Source organism: Ursus arctos, chromosome X (assembly GCF_023065955.2).
Source record: "Ursus arctos isolate Adak ecotype North America chromosome X, UrsArc2.0, whole genome shotgun sequence".
NCBI classification, from domain to species: Eukaryota; Metazoa; Chordata; class Mammalia; order Carnivora; family Ursidae; genus Ursus; species Ursus arctos.
This window is the reverse complement of record NC_079873.1, coordinates 108,096,127-108,118,806: the sequence shown is the minus strand read 5'-3', so window position 1 is coordinate 108,118,806 and position 22,680 is coordinate 108,096,127. Positions and strand designations below refer to the sequence as shown.

At 41.8% G+C, this 22,680-nt stretch overlaps 1 pseudogene; it reads left to right on the top strand.

Moving 5' to 3' along the window:
• The first annotated feature begins 22,068 nt into the window (after window positions 1–22,068).
• Window positions 22,069–22,442, top strand: LOC113241851 (60S ribosomal protein L31-like; annotated as a pseudogene).
• Window positions 22,443–22,680: the final 238 nt, after the last annotated feature.

Genomic DNA, 22,680 nt, shown 5'->3' with positions numbered 1-22,680 from the left:
GACGTTGGACAGTAGTAAGTAGTAGAGTCCCTTGAGCCCTTCTCCCAGTGTCCCAATAGTGACATCTTAAGTAACTATAGTGGAACATCAAAGCCAAGAAATTGACATACAGTGGTATAATACTCAACTAGACTACAATTTTTTTTCAGATTTCACCAGTTTTTTTATGTACTCGTTTGTGTGTGTGTGTGTGTGCACACGTGTGCCTGTGTGGGTGTGTGTGTAGCTCTAGGCCATTGGATCCACCTACAGATGTGTGTAATCTCCGCCACAGTCAGGATACAGAACTGTGCTATCATCACAAAGGAACTCCCTTGTGCTACTCCTTAATAGTCCCTGTCCTCTGGCAATCAGTAATCTCTTCCCATCTTTATGGTTTTGTCATTTCAAAAATGTTATATAAATGCAATCATACAGTACGTAACCTTTTGAAATTGGCTTTTTTTCACTCAGAATGATGCATGTGAGATCAGTCAAGTTAATGTATGTATCACTATTTCACTCCTTTGTATTGCTGAGTAGTATTCCATTATGGGTATATTAGAGTTTGTATCGGAGACATTTTCGTTGCTTCCAGTTTTCAGCTGCTCTGAATAAAGCTACATGAACGTTTATGTATATGTTTTTGAGTGGACAGAAGTTTTCATTTCTCAGAGATAAATACCCAAGAGTGCAATTGCTGGGTTTTAGGGTAAATGGAGACATAGTTTTGCAAGACATCACCGTACTCTTTTCTAGAGTGGCTGTACCATTTTATATTCTCACCAGTAGTGTATGAGTGATCCAGGCTCCACATCCTCTCCAGCATTTGGTATTGTCACTATTTTTATTTTAGCCACTCTGATAGGTAAATAGTGGTATCTCATTATAGTGTTAATGTCCATTTCCCTGCTGGCTAATCTTGAACATGTTTTTGTGTGCTTATCTGCCATCCATAGCTTCTCTTTGGCGAAATGTCTTTTGCACAATTTCTAAGTAGATTGTTTTCTTTTCACTGTTGAATTTGAGAATTTATTATATATTCTCTTTGAGGTCTATAGTCGAGTTAACAGTGTTGTACTGATGTCAATTTCCTGATGTTTTTTAAAGATTTTATTTATTTATTTGACAGAGATAGAGACAGCCAGCGAGAGAGGGAACACAGGCAGGGGGAGTGGGAGAGGAAGAAGCAGGCTCCCAGCGGAGGAGCCCGATGTGGGGCTCCATCCCAGAACACCGGGATCACGCCCTGAGCCGAAGGCAGACGCTTAACGACGAGCCACCCAGGCGCCCCCAATTTCCTGATTTATGTAGAGACAGGGCGAAGTGTTCAGAGGTCTCTAATGCTAAAGTGATTACCTTTTTCAGACATGGGGTTTGCAGATATTTTCTCCCTGTGTGTAGCTTTGTTTTTCATCCTCCTGATGGAGTCTTTACTCTGTAAAAACAGAACAGAAGTTTTTACACAGTTTAGTGTGAAGAATAAACAAGAAATTGCAAGTGAAGTATGGAGACTTGTAAAACACTACTGTTCACCAGCTCGGCTGATGCCCTTTTTTGTAGTCGCTGTAAGCAGCTATGAAAACATTCCTTGTCACCTTAGTGGTATCGCACTCATCTGGCTTCATCTCCTGCCTCAGACTGTGGGGCCTTCTCTGCTTTGAGATTCCAATCTTGGGCAGGAAATATACAAACTGTCTCTGTGTCAGAAGGCCTTCGACTTCTTGTTCAGCTCCAATCTTTCTGCTGGATGTTTCTGGATCTCTTGGTGTATAAGCCTTCTGCCTGGCTTTATGCTTCCAGAAGCCTGGGTTTCCAGCCTCTTTTTGAAGGCTGGCACTGGCCCTGTGCCATTCCTGTCTTTGCTACTCTTCTGGTCTTGGCTGATCTGTGGTGTTGGCTGCCCTGAAGTAGAGTACAAAAGCTGTCATAACCTGTAGCTGCACAGCCTCATGAAAGAGCCATTTTAACCTAGAGAACTCAAGATAGGAAAAATTGCAAGATTAAGTTCCAATCTATTCGAAGGTAAAATCGAGGATGGCGTGTGTGCCGCATCCATCAGTGGCCAAGCATGGAAACACAAAGGGTACGTGAACAAGGCACCACAACCTGTAGGGTCCTGCCATTCTCTACTTGAAAGAAAGGAAAATGTATGAGAAAGGGAAGAGACTAGAGGGAGAGAATGATCATATTCTTTCTGAGTTCAGTTATCATGCATCATAACTAGACCCAGGATCTGCTTTTGTTGGATGAACATGATTAATCTTACAAATGAACAATCATTAATTAGAGGAAATGACATTCATTCCACTTGCCTCTCCTACAATTCCAGATTTAAAGTCATTCTGCAAATTGAAGAAATGTTTACTGAATGCCAGTGTGGGGCTGGAGCCAGCTCCTACCTGCCAGCAAGAGCTGATTGCACGCACCTCTTGCCGACTCTGCCTTCAGGGACATAGGGTTCGTAATGTGACGTCAGCCATCGTCAGAGTATTTATGCCATGGAGTCAGCATACACATCAGGACTCTTTTCTCTCTCGGGGAGTCACTTGCTCAACATTAACCAGTTCACCACTGGGTGCCTACCATTGGGTGATTGTGTAGACCCTGGGAGATGAGACACAGTCCTGCTCTCTGGGACCTCAAAATCTAGGAGTCACAATCCCCTTTTGGCACCCAAACATCTTTGGTCAGTTCTTTTCTTCAGCAGTCTCACCCTAGCCCGCCTTGTCCTTCCTTTCCCTCTTCTCAGCCCTTTCTTTTTGTCTTTGGGAACTCCCCATCACTGTTAAGCAACTTCTTTATAATCTTATTGCTTTCTCTAGCCACCTCTTGCCTTGCCTTGATTGGACATTGCATTTCTGAGGATAGCCTTTTTTTTTTTTTTTTTTTGCAACCCTCTGAAGTGGAACCCATGCTCCCATGCCCCCAGCCTGTAATGGGTCTCAAGGAGTGGTTGCCATTCTGTTGGTTTTCTGTGGCTGTTTCAGACCATTATTACACCACTTTTATTCAACTGCCCCTCTCCCCATACTATCCAATTAGACTATCTCCCTTTTATTAACCCAAAGAGGGAACACAGGAGGAGGAACAGGTTTGGGAGGGATTTTTTGACCTGGGAGGTGCTGGTGAGAGGTATTGCTGGGACATCAAGGTCTTTGTAAGCAAGAGACTTTGTTGGATTTTCCTGGACTCAGTACAGGGGTTCCTTTCCTCTTTCTGCTTCTTTTCTACCTATTTTTCTAGCACTGGATAAGGAAAAGACAACAGTCTAGCAGAGATAAGACAAGATTTTGTTTTATCTTACAAATCATCAAATTAAAACGAACTTCTATCTAGTGTCATTTCAGTAATATTTATTGCGTTTTCACGTCAGAAATCAAGGCTCCAGTGGTGTGTGGTATACAGTTGTGGTTTACCGCATGTATAAAAACAATTTACATGCTTGACAACAAAGTATTTTCAGTGTTCTCAAGTATTCAGTTAACCCCCAAAAATCCCTTTCTGATCGTTCTGATTAATTAAAGTACACTTTAATGCTAGGTCCAGGACAGCAAAATAAAAGCTTGGACTTTGACAACCTTGATCTGTTTCACCATAAATAACAGGAAAGAAGAGAGGGAATCACAGCCTCCACTGGGATCTATCCCTTTCTACATGTATAAGCCCATCCCGAGACTGCATGCCCCAGTCTGATACAGGTATGTTAGCAATTCACTTCTTGTTTTCCCTGGAACACACTGGTTGACATTGGAACATCAAGAACTTTTTGACAGATTTCTTAAGAAGAAAATCTCTCCTAACAGCTTTATTTTCCCTATACTACCAATTACTGTCTAAATGCTTTCAAATTCTGAAAGAGCAAGGCGAGAACATGATACAGTTATCAGTCCAAGTACTTTCAATGCACTCTTCTGTCACCAAAGTGGTTTTTATTGTTCTTTTATCAGCAATCGAGATTTTATAAAGTGTGTGCTGTATTAATAATAGACCAGGTTGATGAGTTACTTTGTTATCAATCAATTTACTGAGCAATCATCATTACAAACCACTTAATCTTCACTCTGACAGCTAGTGATAATGCCAGAAGAACTTCCATGATTAATTTATAGTTTGCAATCCATATACATCAAACAGATAGTGCATATAGTAATATTTGCCACAGTTAATGCAAAGAGTGAAGGCAACAAAACGGTTTCATTATGATGTGGAAATGCACCTTTCTAGGCAGAAATAAGGATTTGAAATGCATTCATGGATCTAGTTCATATGTAATTCTTCATAAATCTCTTGGGTTATATATACCAACCAGCCTTACATATCATTATGAATATTTAGCCAAATGCTAAAAAATGTTGACCCCATTTTACAGATATCAAGATCAAGGTATAGAAAACAGTTTGTCAACATCCTATAAATAAAGCAGCATATAATTCTACATTCCTGATTGTAAGCAACTGCTGAGTGGCATTGATGTGATAGAAATATAAACAGACAACAGTAATGAAGGTTTGGAGGAAATCCAGAGACATTTTCTTTTTCTTTTCTTTTCTTTTTTTGCCTAAATCTAGTAGAATGAGATGCAGTATAAAATTGTGGTGAAGAACAGGCCTCTAGCGTGACACTGTCTGCGTTCAGATTTTGGCTCCAACATTTCTTGGCTGTGTGATATTCGACAAGTGGCTTAATTTCTATGTGCTTTAGTTTCCTCATCTGTAACAATAGGGATGATGACGATTATGGTAGTCCATGCATCACTGGATGCTAAGAACATTAAAGTCAATATTTAAGGTGCTTAGAACAGTGTGTGCCACATGGTAAGTGGTATATAAGTATTTATATATATATATATATATAAAGATTTTGTAGATCTTGGTTGCAGATTGGGTAAGTGTCTGCTGGTTGATTTTTGTAGCATGTCTATATAGACCATTGGTTTATTTGTTTTGTTCCATCCAGGATAGATAGCCATTCCCACATCTGTGTAGTCCTCCTTCATTCACTACTTCAAGATTAAGTTCCCTCCTAGGCTTTCTTGCTTCAGGTTAAAGTAATTACAGATCTTTTCATCTTTTCATCGTAGCTCATATTTTCCTATACCTTAATCACCTCTTTTCGGTGCCCCTAACTCAGATCAGGAACTGTTTTGCCCATTGATGAGAATGACTCTGGATGCCCCCTCTTTTTTTTTTTTTTTAAGATTTATTTATTTTAGACAGAGAGAACAAGCGAGAGCGGAGAGGGGCAGAGGGAGAGGGAGAAACTTCAGTAGACTCCATGTTGAGCGCGGAGCCCAACACGGGGCCCAATCTCAAGATCCCAAGATCATGACCTGAGCCGAAACCAAAAGTCCAACGCTCAACACACTGCGCCACCCAAGGGCCCTTCTGGATGCCTTTTATAATGGAATGAGGGTCTTCTAAGTTTTGAAAGGCCCATGAGAGATTGTCTAAGGCAGTGTTCCTCAAAATGTGCTGTGCGTCAGAATCACCAATGGCTCTTATACGAATAAGGATTCTTTGGACCCACACTGAAGATTCTGATTCAGTAGGTCTGCTGGGGGGGTCTGACGGCTGTATTTTTAAAAATCTTACAGGCGATGCTGAAGCAGAAGGGTTGGGAGCCTCGCACTAGGGCACATACTTCCCTATAGACAGAACCAGCTAGATCTACTGGGTTCAAATACTCAAGAGACTCCTTAATGGGAAGCTGGAGCTTAATGCAGCAGGTATTATAGTTCTCAAGGGGCTTTGTTATTATCATCATCACCATTAACAATATTTAAAACGGAATAATGAAGTTAACACTTACATAGCACTTACTATTTATCGGGCAATGTTCTAAATACATTATATTGACATATATCTATCAAGGTATTTAATCTCCATAAGCCTGTAAGGTAGAGGCTACCCATCTTCCCTTATTCAGCAGAACTACCTACCATCCTTGTTTTCAGAAACAGAAACAGAGATACGGAGAGGTTACTAGCTAACCGTATTGACCTCTTACTCTTTGCCAGGTTCTGGACTCAGTAATTCTTTCACGTGCCTCTAATCCTCACAACACTTAATGAGGACAGTGAGACCTCAGTGAGGGAAGTTCTCTTCCAAACTTTCTGCTGCTGGTGGGCGACGGCACCACAACCGGAGCTCAGGTTTTCACTGACCTAAAAGTCTGTGAGCCCTGGTTGTCGAGCTAGGTTATTGGCTTTTTCTTTTCATAATATGGAGAGTGATAATGAGTGTATAACCATCACTGATTTGTAGACTCTTTCATGATGAGATAAAGGAGTTGGGAAAGACATCATTCTTTGAAAAGGCTTTTGAAGCCCTGTCTTGAAGAAAGCGGGAGGAGTTTCATTCAATATATTCTGTAGACAGGTCCCCCTAAGTGCAAATCCAATAACTTAGGGCAGGAACCTCTATCATGCCTTCCTCAAAGGAGTCTTTACAGGAATGTTCATGAAGCTCTAGGTTTTTAAGAGAATGAAATGGAAGAGGAGGGATTAGTCAGAGGGGCTTCTTGGCTGAAAATTTTCACTTCCTCCTAAGTCTTGAAAATGTTCAGAAACAAACCCCAGAACACTTGAGGAAAGGTGTTTGTGACGCACCTAGGTATGAAAGGCAGTGCCTTTGGGTGACAAAATACTGGAATTTAGGGGAACATTTTTGATGTATTAAGGAGATAGAAAAACCATTGAACTTGGAACTGGACTGGAAGTCTGCTCACTAGGCCCTGGGCAGGAGGCTTATACAGATTTTGACTTTCTGATCTAGGAATTGTGTGATCCTAGAGATAAGACAGAGAAGTCCTTGCTGTAGTTCTTTGAGCGCCTAGGAGATTAAGAATATTTTTCTCCTGGGCAGAGTTTTGGATTGCCCTTGCTCTTTGTGGTGTGGGCAGCTGCATTTTGGGACTGGATAGGATTCTACAGACTCCAAGGGGAAAACCAATTTCTTTGGGGTGTATGTATTTCCTGTCCTTCATTACAAATAATATAATAGAAAAGCACAGGCAACATTAATAAGAAGCAACAATAGATAAATAGATATGTGGAATAGAATACAAGAAATAATCTGCCAATGTATAGCAAAAAAGTAAGTAAATAAATGACGTGGCAAAGGCCGTGTCCATCTGTGGTGGTAAAGATGGGCTCCTTCGTAGGAAAGGGTATGTTATTTTGGGGAGAGGGTAGACTTGCTACTCCAAGTGCGATCTGTAGACCAGCCACATGGGCCTCACCTGGGAGCTTGTTAACATGCAGAATCTCGGGCCCCATCCTAGACCTATTGAATCAACGTCTGCATCTTAACAAGCTCAGCGGATGATTTGTTCTCACTTTAAACTTTGAGAAGTAATGGGTTCTAAGAGTTATTTAAGGTTTCACATTTGCTGCTCTATTTTTGTGTTTTCTCTATGAGGAAATCCCCCTCTTTTTTGTGGCAGGGAAAGGGGAAACGAACCTCCTCTTGAGTGGTAAATGTAGAGACCAAGCTTGGAAAAAAGCATAGAAGCATATTACTGTCTCCTTCTCTGGTCCCAACAGTGAAAGAGAAACCAAGCAATGGCTGGGCCTTTCCATTTACATTGCACGTTGTAAATAAGAATGCAAAAATCATTACCTTATTCTCCATAAACATCTATGAGCAAGGCTTTGTGCATGTGACAATTACTTGGTTGTGACACCTTTGTTCATAGCTCAAAAGTGCTGAGAAGCATCCCTAAAATGGCTTCAAATTTGGGGTAGGTGAGGAACTGCTGGGGGAAGTTAAATGAAGTTGGCGAAGAATCATTCTGACAGGATAGGTATTAAGACTACTTGTGTGATGGTATGGGAGCCTGGAGCACTGGCTGTGATTGAAAACCCGAATCTCCCTTCTGTTATACAAGTGGACAGTGAAGGCCACATAGTCGAAAGTATTCTAAAGTTATTTTCAGCCTATAGAGGGACTTTGTCTTATAGTAAAAAGCACCAATATAAAACCTTTTGTTGGGGCGCCTAGGTGGTTCAGTCGGTTGAGCGTCTGCCTTCGGCTCAGGTCAGGATCTCCCTGTCCTGCTCAGCGGGGAGTTTGCTTCTCTCTCTCTCTCCCTCTACCCCTCCTCCCTGCTTGTTCTCTCTCTTTCTCTCAAATAAGTAAATAAATAATCTTAAAAAAAAATAAAACCTTTTGTTTTTATTTGGTGAACTATTGACAGGTGGAATCTGCATGGCTTTCTCGTCGTGGGACTGAATGACAATACCAGCTACACTGTTTGGGGTCTGGTTGTGGTTAAGTATATAGGTTAGTAAGGACAAGTTTGGGGCAGTCAAACAATCCAAGGGGTAACCGCCTGCTAGTGGTGCAAATGCAGCTATGCTTCTAAATGTAACACTATTTTGCAGGGCTTCCAGGGACTACAGAATACCATGAAACATGATTTGTGTGTATAAGTCCATTGTCACATTGAGACAGTTCTTAAACAGTATCTACAAATAATAACCAGACTTTGGATCCTCCATAGAATGATAAAATTTACTGATAGTCCTGCCAAGTCTATGACCTCCAGCTACTTGGCCCAGGATGCAGTTTCTTAAGAGTACATGGGGGATGACATCAGAATTTAAATCCAGACCCAGCTCGAGACCTCACAATCATGTTTTCTATCCGTCATCAGCAATGAATAAATGGCCTTACTTGGTTATACCTCCTGGAAAGAACTGAAGAATCATCTACTTACGTCTAGAAAAATCTACCAATCAGTCAATGAGCCAGTCTACCCACCACACAGCCAATTTACCCGAATACCAATCAAGCAAGTAAGCGAGCAACCAACAAATCAATTGAATTTCACAGATTCTTAAGCATTTTGTACCAGATACTGTGCTAGGCGAGGATACTAGAAGATTTAATAAGGTCAGCTCCCTGGTCTTGAGGAAAAGACAGACATTTAAAGAAATAATATTAGATGATAAGTGATAAAATAGAGGAAACCATATTTTCTGCTGGAAATAGGGATGAGATGGAGGGACAGGTCCAGGTAAGATAGAGCAAGAAGATAACATTTCAACTTTGTTTTAAAGAATGAGTCTGAATGGTGAGATAACTTCTCCAGACCTAGGTCACAGCATGAGCAAGATCATGGAGGCATCAAAGGTCATGGGTTGTTTAGAGAACAGTGAGGATTGAGGATAGCATGGGGGTGCGAAAGCCGTAGCACGTAAGTGCCATCTCCACATGCCTGAATAGATTAATCTGAGCTCACGTTACAGCTGCTCAGCAGCTGGATTTCTCTAAAACAACCCAAATAGGCTTGAAAATTTGTCATTTCCCACATGGAAGGATTTAGACCCCTACTAAGCCAAGTGTATTCACCTGAATATTAAGAGGTTTGGGTTGCTAGATCATTTCTAAGGGCTCTTCCAACCCTAATGTTTTTGGTTTCCATGCTTACGTTTGAAAAGTAGGTAATTAGGTAGAAATGTTTAAACCTTGAAGGAAAGAGGTATATTTCAAGCTGAAAGGTATCACTAGGTATTTCAATCTGTTCTCGATTTCTGTCTCAATGTCACAGCACTAAGATGTTAGTTTGAGCTCTTTGATAGTGCTTCACATTGACAAGGATGCTAAGGTGTGGGCCTTGTCAACTTTTTTTTCTTTGTGTTGTGTTTACTTTTTCTGATTTAAAGAATGGCTTGTAATGAAAATGCATTCAAGTGTCTGTGCTGGGTGTGGCGTTGTGCTGATTTGCATGAGACCTCTTAGCCGCATGGTGATTAGAAGTAAGAAAGAACACAAGGCCCTCGAAGAGGGAGCTGTTATGAAATGTCAATGAAGATGATTCATCGTAGCAGATGACCAGGCTTTTCTCTAGGCGTATTGGCCAAGAGAAAGTTTTGGCCGTGATACCTTCTCACTTCCCCTTTCTATATCCTTGTCCCCTTTATTCTCTTTTCCCTTGGAATTACCATGTAGTCATCTGGAAAGAGCAGATATTCTTGGCAAAGAATTTACTAGAATCCCTTGAATATCATTACACGGATAACCACTTATTCTAGCTACTCTCATGTTGAGCCCTCAATGGGCCTACCTGCTTGTAAGACAGTCAGATGTCTTGACAAAGATTTTCTCCTTAACCAAACTTTAGTCAGGTTCCTCTGAGTCTTCTCGATTAGGCCTTGACCTTGGCTGAGCCCAGTTTTAGCAAAAAGTTTTGTTAAGCCAATTTATGGAGAATCCCCTCAGCTTTGGAATCTAATCAAGCTCTTTTTTTTTTAAGATTTTATTTATTTATTTGACAGAGACAGCCAGCGAGAGAGGGAACACAGCAGGGGGAGTGGGAGAGGAAGAAGCAGGCTCCCAGAGGAGGAGCCCGATGTGGGGCTCGATCCCAGAACGCCGGGATCACGCCCTGAGCCGAAGGCAGACGCTTAACCCCTGTGCTACCCAGACACCCCTAATCAAGCTCTTCTTTTCCTATTGTCTATCTGTGATCAAGCTCCTCATTGCAAGAATCCTATGAAGTCAGTTTAGTAAGAATCTCTACCCTTGATACCTAATCAAGTTCCACTTGGCAACTTTCCCTTCACTGTTCTCTTCACTCTCCTCATTTGCTTCAAACCCCCAGCTGTCTTGGCTATACTGGAAACTGAGTTCAGTCTCTCTCTCTTATTGTGATAATCTCTCCCTTATTGCAGTAATCTTGAATAAATTCTTCCTTACATTTTCACAAGTGCCGGAATAGTTTCTCTCTGACAGTCTGCATGAGTCTTTGCGGTAGGCACATTCTAAGGTTGCACCCATAACCTTCACCATGACCCCCAGGCCCCAGGTGTTACTCCCACGGTTATCTTGTTACGTGGCAAAAAGAACTTTGCGGATGTAATTAAGGTTACTAACTAGTTGACTGTAAGTTAAGAAAATTGTGGAGGCTGGCCTATCCCCATCATGTGAGCCTGTTAAAAACAGAGTTTTCCCATCTGGTAGCAGAGGAGGAAGTCAGAGAGATTGAAAGACTGAGAAAGGATTTAATGTTCTATTATTGATTTGAAAACAGAGGAGCTACGTGGAAAGGATCCGAGAGTGGCTTCTTGGAGCTGAAAGTAGTCCCTGGTCAACAGCCAGCAAGTGAACAGGACTTCGGTCCTGTAGCTGCAAGGAACTGAATTCTGTCAACAACTTGAGAGAGCTTGGAGGGAGACTCTTCCCCTAGAGTCTCTCTAGAAGAGCCCAGGCTAGTTCACCTTGATTTTTTTCGATTGTTGATGCCTTGATTTTGGCCGTAATGAGCCGTGAGCAGGGAACCCGGATGAGCCTGCTCAGACTCCTGACCTACGGGACAGGGAGCTAATAAATGGGTGGTATTTTAAGCCACAAAGTTCACGGCAGTTTGTTACACAGCAATAAAAAACTACTGTATCTTATTCCCATATCAGGGAGAAGGTTGATTGACTGCCAACTTTTAGCCAGCTCTGCAATCTCCTCTATATGGCACGAAATCGTATTACCAGGTTTTTCTTAAATTCAGTCATCTCAGCTCCCTTATTTGAAAGACAGGTAAAATCAGCTCTTTATTCATGTGGTGTGAGGCATTGAAAATAGAAGTTAGCAGTGTTTATGACACAAACTCACTCACTTAACAAATATTCATTGGAGGTCTACTATGTATGAAGTACTCAGTGATACATGAAATCATTCAGGTTATGATCGAGGGTTTACAGGCAGCTGATTTCTTATACCTGATTTTTTTTTTTACAGAATTAGACCCTACATGTGGAGAATCAGCTTTTTAAAATCTATATCTCTATTTATCTATCCATCTATCAAGATATTTAATATAAGGATTTGGCTCATGCCATTCCTTAAGGCTTGGCAAGCCCAAAATCTGCAAGGTAGGCCACCAGACTGTAGATACAGGGAAGAATTGCTCTTCCAAGTCCAAAGGAAGTCTGCTGGCTGAATTCCTTGTTCTTTCAGGAAGTTCAGTCTTGTTCTCTGAAAGCCTGATTGGATGAGGCCCACCCGCCTTACGGAGGGTGTTCTGCTTTACTCAAAGTCTTCCGGATTTAAATATTAATCTCATTTAAAAGATACCTTTACAGAGACATCTGGAATAATGTTAACCAAGTATCTGAGTACTGTGGTCTGGCCAAGTAGACACATAAAATTAACCATCACACTCCCTATCATGAGTGGAGCAGCTGAAGATCAGCCCTGTTTAGTAGCTTGCCAGAGACAGTTTACTGCCAGAGAGAGAGAGAGAGAGAGAGAGGGTAAGAGAATCCCCTTACCTGCCCCCTGACTTCTGCCTCATACCCAGCTACCGGATGAACCTTCCTTCGGTCTTTGAGGAGGATCCAGGGAAGGGCTGGAAAAAAGAATGGGAAGTTTCTCGTAAGCTCCGGAGATAACAGAAATGTCCTGACAGAGACAGGAGCTTGGGGAGTAGAAGAGAGGAGTTCTTCCAGAATGCAGTGCCTGCCTTCGAAGAGCGTGTAACCTAATTGGAATAATACAGAAATGACTGGTTAGCCTTGCCCCTCCTGTTCTTTGGAGGAGAAATCCAAGAATTTGTATAATCAATATTACATAATTGTCCTTTATCAGCAGTTTCACTTTCCATGGTTTCAGTTACGGTCCTCTGCAGTCCAGAAGCAGACGATCCTCCTTCTGATGTATTGCCCGAAGGTCAAGAGTGGCCCAGGGGCGCCTGGGTGGCGCAGTCGTTAAGCGTCTGCCTTCGGCTCAGAGCGTGATCCCGGCGTTCTGGGATTGAGCCCCGCATCGGGATCCCTGCTCCGCTGGGAGCCTGCTTCTACCTCTCCCACTCCCCTGCTTCTGTTCCCTCTCTTGCTGGCTGTCTCTATCTCTGTCGAATAAATAAAATCTTTAAAAAAAAAAAAAAAGAGTGGCCTAACACTACATCACATGCCTACTGACGTCATTCTCCTCATGTCATTCCATCACAGGCATTTTATCATCTCACTTCATCACAAAAAGTGTGAGTACCAGTACAATACAGTATTTTGGGAGACCACATTCACATAACTTTTATTACAATATGTTGTTATAAGTGTCCTATTTTATTATTAGTTTCTATTGTGAATCTCTTAGTGCCTAATTTATAAATTAAGTTTTATCATAGGTATGTATGTATAGGAAAAAATGGTGTGTGTGTGTGTGTGTGTGTGTGTGTGTGTATAGGGTTCAGTACTATCTGCAGTTTCAGGCATCCACTGGGGGTCTTGCAACATATCCCCCATGGTTAAGGGGGAGACTATTATAAATCATGAAGGGAGAAGTAATTCCAACCATGAATTGTAAACTCAGTGAATATAAGCCATCAATTAGGACCCAAGAAAAGGACACACGGTTACTTTGTTCAAGACCAACAGAGTCTTGGAGATAAGAGCCTGAGCTCAGACAGACCTGAGCTCAACAGTGACTAGGGCCACCTGCTGTGTGTGTGTGTGTGTGAGATTGTGCACGTGTGTGCGTGTGTGTGTGTCTGATCTATAAAATGAGGTATGCGTCTCTACCTCACAAGGCTTTTGTGAGGGTGGTTTGAGATATCTTCTGGAAGGCACTCCAACAGTGCCCAGGGCATAGCAGGAGACTGACGAACTGGAGTTTGTAGTATTGTGAATAGTAGCAGTACGATCAGGAGAGATGCCAGAAATGGAGGGTGCGTGAAATGTCAATTCTTGAACACTCACTGAACAGTATGGGCTTGTTCATAGACCTACTCACCTTTGTCAGTGGATAGCAGATGGGGAGCACTGGATCTTTTCTCAATCCTTCTTTCTTGTCTCATAAGTGACATTAACAGGACCTGTACACAAGAAATAAATGTGAAAAATCAAAAGTATGTATATTGTCTGCCCTGCACAGTATTTGCCGTCTTATATTATGCCATGACTTTTGTATTGAGCTTTGTGACCTTGAATGGGAACAGCAAGTTACTTTGGATTTAATTGTTATAATTTATTGCTTTTTCTGCCTTCAGCTGCTGACTGTAAATTTTTATAGAGAAACACAAAATCACTTCCTGTTCTTGACACATAAAGGGCTTTTTCCCCCTAGTTGTGCTCATAATTTTATGCTGGGTGACCTTTGCATCTGTGGCTTGGTTTTATGATTTAAAAACTGTGCTTTGGCTGACAGACAATTCTGGAAATGATTTTTTTTTTTTACCTAATGCAAATTGCCTGAGCCCAAGACATAACGCAAGTTCCTCTCTTTATATTTCCTGTTAGCATCGCCAGCGTCATGCTGCCTATAAATCAATTAGTCTGCCCTGGATGAGAGGCTCCAGTCCTGTGCAAACCGCTTGAGAAAATACCTTTGTCTCTACCAACTTTCATTTCCAACATGGAATTCTTGTAAAATCACATTAAGAGGCAGTTGGAACTAAAAACAATCAATTCGTTTCTTGTTTAGATAAAAGGCTCAGTTCTGATCTCTAACAAGGTCCGTTTGAGTGGGGAAGAAGAATTTTTGTACTCATTATTACTTGGTTGTGTCTGAAGCCTTCCCCTCTTTCCCTTCCCCTGTTGTGTGTGCGGAAGAGGAAGTGCACCACAGGTAATTGGTCTGTGCAGCCCCCACCGGTTTGTGATTGTGGAGACACAGGCCAAGGCCTGAGCATCTTGTTGACTCAGTTGAACAGATGGAAAGCATGAAGATTCACCCTCATCAGCAGGTTACAATTTGGCAACTTGAGTTTATGAGATTTAATATGCATATGAATAAATAATAAGGAAGAAAAAGTATTTATTCCCCACGAACTTAAAATAATTTTCTCTTTCACAAAAATGCAATAAAAGCAAAATTAAAAGAAGTATTTTATTTTCTCATAAGCACTAATGAACAAGGGCAGAGTGGTCCTGGACTTGGAACTGTAGCTCATAAGCCCTATTTAAGGCCGTACCGCCCATAACCCCTCGGCAGGCCAATCGCCTGTTGAAATCCATGGGGAATTCGCCAACTTCTGGGGGAGAAGATGGAGTCTCAGAGAAGCTCCTGCCTGTAAATTCATTCACTTCCCTCTTCTCTTTTTATGGTACATATATTACGATGATCAGTTTTATTACTCCTAGAGCCATTTAAGAGAAAACATGCTGGCAGATGATTAAGGGTGGCCATGTCCGCTGGTGAAGTTACTGCAAGGCCTTGCGAAAGCACAGTGCTGACCCGTGCACAGACCCATGGGAGTTTGCATTCATTTCTTTATAGATTAGGCCCGTACATGGGGAACAAAATATGAAAATAAGGGGGCAGAGCAGACACGAAGGGGTTGAAACCATTTTCACAGCAGTATCTTGTCAGCTTTCCAGTATCCTTGACTTACAAGATCCAAACTCTCACAGCTGGTGCACATTTTGATGCCAAATGGCTGGCGTGGCTGAAATTGGAAGTCACCATTGTCTCCCTGTATCAATGTAGTCTGCTCATTGTCCCGTGTAACTTCCGAATGTAAGTTTGGATTGTAAAGAGAAATATATATATATTTTAGGTGTGGGCTTTTTGAGCTTAGGTCTAGGCCCAGGAGATGTATGGCTGAGAAGTCAAGTGAAACGAAAATCCTGCTGAGTGCCTGCTTTAAAGTTGTCAACGAGGGGTGTGCCAAAGCTATTGGCAGAAATTCAGGTTCTTTCGAACAAGGGCAACGTACCAATCCAGGAACCAAGGACGGCAAAGGAACTGTGCGCTTGCGCTCTCCCATATTGGCTCATTAGGTTCGAGTCACCCATTCTTAATGGGAATCATTCTCTGGCTGCCGGCGATATCAACCTAACAAGAGCAGGCCCAAATTTGGGGTTCTTCAGGGCTATTCAGAGGACAAGGGAACAACTAGAGCAATGCTAACGGAGTAGTTGAGCTGGCTGGGGACAAGAGTGGTGGTGTAGCCATCTGAGAAAAGGTGTTCTGAGTGTCTGATTTATGGAGTCAGTCTGAAGAGTAAAACAAAATGATTTAGATGGGTTCTGAATCACATGCGCACGAACGTATGTGTCTGTTCATATGCATGCTCGTGATGTCCGTGCTTGCAAATGTGCATCTCCTGATGTCCTCGTGACATCACCTTTTGGAGAGAGCTGTCAGGTTTCGAAGGTACAGTCCGGTCCAGTTTCTGAGCCCCTCCGATGGGAGCAGAGCCAAAAGATCCTTGTGGTTGCTGGATTCTAGAGTTAGCCTCATTTCCATTGGCTCTGGACGTCTAATGTGCTTGGCGGTGTCCCTGGTTCTCTCAGATGCTAACCAAATCGCCACATTCCCACTCCTGCCATGTCCGCCTGGCTTCCGTGTCTGAGTTCATGGTTTGCTTTTGAGTTTCCCACTGGGACTAAGTTTGCTTTCAATACCTGCCCACTTTGGCCCAGTTCTTACACTCAGATACTGACTCTTCCCTTCACCAAACCCTACATTTAAGAGTTCCTTTAAACGTGGGACCTTGGCGGGCCTCCTGCTCTAACAAGTACCGTACAGTTGGACCAGTGCCCCTCACCCTGGTTGTCTCCTCACCCGAGTGGATTGAGAAGTCAGAGCATGTCATTTGCTTGAGATTTTCTGTTTGATGACAGTCGACATCTGAGAGTTCATACTTTGACCAAAAGTGCATTTGCAGGTTCGAATACCCTGAAATGTCGAAATGAATGGAAGGATTAAATAACTAGTGATCTTAGTGTGTTTTAGTCATGTACGACCTAGTTGTATATAATTTCGTTTTTTAAACAACTCATCACTGGTCTCATGTGTTCCTAGTTCTGGCTCTGATTTGGTCATTAGCAGTATCATTTTGTATCAGTGTTTCCTTTTATGTATGTTATAAACTTCGTTGCAGTGTTTATAAGCCATGGTTGTCACACATACGTGTAAGTGAGGTATGTATTTTAATGAAATCTGTCACATATTTATAATTAATTAAACAGAACAGGTAGGATACGGGCTGGTGTTTTGTAAACCAAAATTTAGAATTCAAGGATTTCTAAGTCGGTCTTCTTTATTTTTTTATTGTTTTTTTAAAGTAAGCTCTATGGCCAACATGGGCTCAAATTCACGACCCTGAGATAGGAAGTTGCATGCTCTATAACTTGGTGTTCTTTAGAAACAGACTGGGGGGCAGGGGATAAAAGATAAAGGAGGAAGGGCTTAATGATGATGAATCATTTTATTATCAGATCATATATGTCCTCATCATTTCTCTACTTTCCTGGGCTTTCATAACTGTAAATAAACCACGTGTGGTAATTTTATAAGGATGCCAAATTGTAGAGAATACTTCCTACACTGCTAAACCAACAAAGGGCTTTTTAATCCATCCCTGGTGCTAAAATATTACAAGTATTTCCATTTTCCCCAGGTTAACACCTTGTTACCAATAATTGCCAAAAGCTTACAGTGGGACCTAAATAGATTTCTAAGTACCCAGAGGAAGGGAGGGGTGGTCCTACCTTCCGACGCCGCCAGATTTGCTGCTTTGGGGTCTCGTGAGGCATGCAGCGGGGGAGTCCAAGCAGAGAAAATGGTGAGGCGATTCGGAACCCAGCGACGCTTACTCCTGCTGTGTGCAGAACGCTTTTTGTGCAGGCTTTGCGGTCAGACTCCTGCTTGGGATGTTCGTGTATTTATTGGTTTACGGTTTTTGAATATGTTGCTGATTAACAGAGCTAGACTTGAGATGAAGAGGGGCTGAAGTGTCAAGCTGAGCCATGTTCCTGCACATAGAATGGCACACGTGAGGTCACTACTCGACGCGTGTGTATAGATCCTTAGTTATGTGAATTATCATTTTTCCGATACTAGGCAACCAAAGGAAGTCCAGAAACAAATTAGATGTTGAGGCAAATGCCAGTTCAGTTGACAACCATAGGCCCGGATTTCAAAACTTCCCGTGTAGCCCAGACAGTTTTGTGCTTGTCATTAATGGACTTGATTAATAAGTAAATAGTCTCATCTTTGAAGTCCTACAATACACCTAACAAAATTGGTTCGATATATTAAAGTTCCATGTAAGATTATGTTTTAAAAAATCTCGCTGATCCAAACCGTAAAAGCTCTAAAGCTCACTGACTTAATGAAAATAGTGTCTCTTTTATTGTAATGATAATGATAATAATAATAATTTTTACCAAGTATGATGTTTCCTGTAATCTCGTTTGTTACAACAGCCCAGTACAGTAGGTAGCCTGGGAATTGTCCTTTCTATTTTACCGATGAGAAAATTCAAGCTCGAAAAGGTAAAATGACTTACCTAGAGTCACAGGGCTATTGCGGCCCAAAGTCAGGATTCCAATCCAGTTCTCGATTGCTCACTCAGCGATTTCTACTCGACCCGCCTTGCAGCCACACTGCCTAAGCGCTCCTTGTTCCGAAGTCAGGGACCCCTTCTCCTGTGCGCCTCCACGCCTTGCTTCACAGGGAGGTGCCCCTGTCGCTCAAGGAGGGAGATGCTTGGTGTGCCTTGGATTCTGCCCAGCGTGGTGAACTAGGAGGTGCCATGCTGGACTTGAATCCGGTGATGTGAGCCCAAGATGAGAAGTTAATTAGATCTTTCGATATCTAATGAGGTTTCCCGTAATTTATCACCAGTAGAGAGCACTATAAGATTAGAATTAATGGTGGGCCTTCCTTGAAGAAAGGATTGTTTATATCGTGAATGCGTTACAAAGGCAGAGTAAAAATGATTGATTTTAAGCAAGAATGATCTGCCCTTGTAATAGTAGGTCATTTCCATCAGTTGAATCTTTAGAGAGCAGTCATTCAAAACTTGCATTTAAATATAATACCAATATTAAAAGAAGTAGGCATTGCTTGCTTGCTGAAGTGAAATGGAAGAGATTCAATTCTGAATCAGAACCCAGGCTTGCCTGCTTTCTCCTTGAATAGCTTGCTTCCAAACTGCTGCTGGAGTATCCGGAACATAGAGCTCCTTCTCTCTCCCAGGTCCTGTTGTTGCAAATGGGACTTCACATATATGGAATAGGCTCTAGTATCAATTAGTCAAAAATATTACCGGGCTTCATTCTGATTGCTTTTATTTCTCTTGCTTGCCATTTGCAGCTGTTGGGTTTTCTTAAAACATTTTTCTGGTTATAAATATAAAGTCAAGATTCATTTCAGAAGTAGCCTTTAGTGTATTCATCGTATTCACATAGTTAAAAGACATGCAGTCAATATAAACCAGTGCTCACAGTCCATGGACTGAAATATTGGCATTTAGTTGCAACCCGATTATGGTATTTTACTAGTCTAAACACTGAGATGTATCACGCAATGACTTTCTTGCTGTGGAAAGCTTTGAAATGGATCTGCCTTAAAGATAGATGCATTTACACTTCATATGTTTTCCATCTTTTTTTGTTGTTGTTGTTACCAATTTGCCAGCTCCCCAAACTAGCGGTATTTAAACAAATTCTTCCCCCACAGCCATTTTGTTCTCCGATTTCACCCTGCCGTGAAGTCTCAATGTGAAATTGGCGATAGCATGATTGATCATTCAGCTGACAGCATAATCATGAGCACGGAGTAGAAACTTAGCTTCACATCCAGTAAGAGGAGAAGCTGGAACGCAGAGGTATTAAAATACGAGTATCTCAAACGAAAACAGAGGTAACATGAGAGCTTTAATGTTTGAATAAATCTTTTCCCCCCTGATAAATGTGCTTTCCTTTTCAATTTTGTTTCAGTACTCAGGTTTTTTTTTTTTTTTTAAGATTTTATTTATTTATTTGACAGAGAGAGAGGCAGCGAGAGAGGGAACACAAGCAGGGGAAGTGGGAGAGGAAGAAGCAGGCTCATAGAGGAGGAGCCTGACGTGGGGCTCGATCCCAGAACGCTGGGATCACACCTTGAGCCGAAGGCAGACGCTTAACGACTGAGCCACCCAGACGCCCCAGTACTCAGGTTTTCTTGTAAGTAGTATATTTATTGAAAAAGGCTCTCTTCCTTTACCCCTCCCTTATCACAGTAGTAAAAGAACACCCTCCTCGCTCCCCCTTGCAAAATGAGCCTGCAAATGCTCTCTCCTCTAAGTCCTTAGTGACTTGTGTGCCTGAATAAGGAAAGGGCATGTCTGTAGTAATACTGCACATTAGATGAGCCCCATTCAGAAAACAATCACAACCAGGTTTCTGTTTATGCAGGTGCCGTTAGGTGGGCTTACGGTCACAGTGAGAGGTTAGCTCGCACACCAGGTGCGCTGCATGTGGGGGTGAGGATTTTGGTTTTTAAAAGTGCAAGGAAGCTAACTGCTGCCATGAAAATTGAGTCCCCCGAATGTAGATTCTATTGTTTTATTTCCCTGGAGGGGCTCGATCTGCACTTACCTGGTGTACGGAACCACTGTGCCCATTGTTGCTGTTGATACCAAGTCCATTAACAAAGGTTTTTATAGCCTTCAGTAGGGTTTTCAATTGGAGGTTGTTGTTTTTAATTTTGCCTTTCATGTAAGGATTGGCATTTTAAGGCTACTGTGAAAGTTAATCTACTGACAGTGATAGATAGCATTTATGAAATACAGAATACAGTTCTCTAGAAAATACTAGTGTGAAAGTGCACATAACAAAAGAATGTATGATGAAAAGATTTCAGATTATTTGGGTTAAATATCCAATGAGACAATGGATATGAATGCCCTTTCTGTACGCCAGAATCCCACCACAGCAAGATAGCATTTTCTTATAATGCTTCAAATCTTACGTATTTTGAATCTACTCTTTGCGGCTAGCACTTTTATGTATACATGAATGTCTCTGAAGTGACGATGTGAGCAGAGGTTAACTAATAAGGCAAAATGGCAAATACTGAGGCGCTTCCACTTAGCCTGTGTGAAGAAAGAGAGTAAAAAAATCCAGAAGGTATCCTGAGGCTTTCTGTATGTTACAGAGCCCTTGCTCTTTCCAGCCCTTTCCAATTCACATTTCTTCTTGTTTGGTTGTTCGACAATTGCTTTCCATTTTTGCTTTATATTTGACTTATTGTCTTGTTTTTATAGTAGAGCGTAGAAATGATAAATTAAAAGCATGAACAGAGGAATTTATCAGAAGCTTCCATCACTGAGCAGAAGCTCTCAGATTTGGGATGTGGTTCACTTGTGTCTTTCATGTAATTTTTGCTCTTTGCAGGCCAGCCTTGTTCCGCCGAGAACTCATGGTTGCTGTTTTTCTCATTATTTCCTTATTTCAGGTTCCAGTGATATGCATGTGTGGAGCTCTAAGAATATTCTTCTTGTGCTGTATGTGTCCTCCTAACATATACCTAAAAGTCATGAGCATCAGGAGTAATAGGATAGACTTGAGACAGCTCAACTTTTTTCTTGTCTGGAAGATCTTGTGTTACACAATAATAGAAAAGTAGAAAATTTGGAGCCAGAACACAACATATGGGTCTCCGAGTATCATGTGATCTTCTCTACACACTACACAGCACAGAGTTTGGCATAACCCCCCTTGGACCAGGTCCAATGTGGTATTCAGTTACTGGCAGTGCTAGAAACACTTGGTGAATCATGGACTCGCCACTAACCAAGCAGTTCTCTGGCTCTGACCCCAAGGATGGTATAACAGTGGGATTCCTTCGTATTACACAGAAAGAAACACACACACACACACACACACGGAAATGTAGGGAAAGATCTTGTCCACCCACCCTCCAGTGGGGTTTAACACCTTCTTCTGTTTAATTCTTCACATCTGTAGACTAATATTACATTGTTTCAATGACTCTATGACTCTTAATGTTCCCTGAAAATTGACTTCAGGAAGAATCTGTTACATCATTCTGCCATCTCAGCCAGGGCCACATGGTAAATACTCAGTACATTTTCATTTTAGTAATGAATGAATTCATCTGTTAGGACGAAAATAAGGATTTCCAAATTAGATTCATTTTGTTGGTCTTTCACCTTTGGTACCTCTAATTACGTTTCTCCTTTCAAAGATTGATCTCAAGCAATATCGTTGCTGTTTCTAATTTAAAAACCTCTGTTGCTTATATTAATTGAGAAAATGTTTACCAAATGCCTGGAACGGTTCTTGACACATGGTAGGCAGGCACTATTAGAATAAAAGTTTGTTAAGCTCTTCCTTTGCAACCAGGGCCCGGCAGAATGGCTCCCGCAAAGAAGGGTGGTGAGAAGAAGGGCCATTCTGCCATCAACGAGGTAGTGACCAGAGAATACACCATCATCATTCACAAGCACATCATGGAGTGGGTTTCTAGAAGTGTACCCCTCGGGCGCTCAAAGAGATCCGGAAATGTGCCATGGAGTAGATGGGAACTCCAGATGTGCGCACTGACACCAGGCTCAACAACGCTGTGTGGGCCAAAGGGATAAGGCACGCTCCGTACTGTATCCATGTGTGGCTGTCCAGAAAATGTAACGAGGACGAGGACTCACCAAACAAGCTCTACACGTTGGCTCCCTATGTACCTGTCACCACTTTCAAACATCTACACACAGTTAATGTGGATGAGAACTAATTGCTGATCGTCAGATGAAAGTATAAAACTGCAAAAAAAAAATAAAAACAAAACAAAACAAAATGAAAGTTTATTAAAAATAGTGTGACTTGTACTGGTAGGTTCAATTGCTTTAAATGAAAGAAGAAAATAAAAGGGTATGGCGTCCACGAGCTGTAATGCAAATGAAGGAATTTAGGGGCAGCTTTATACTACATAGGGGTAAAAAAAGCTGAAAGGAAAGAAAATCCAAGAAGAA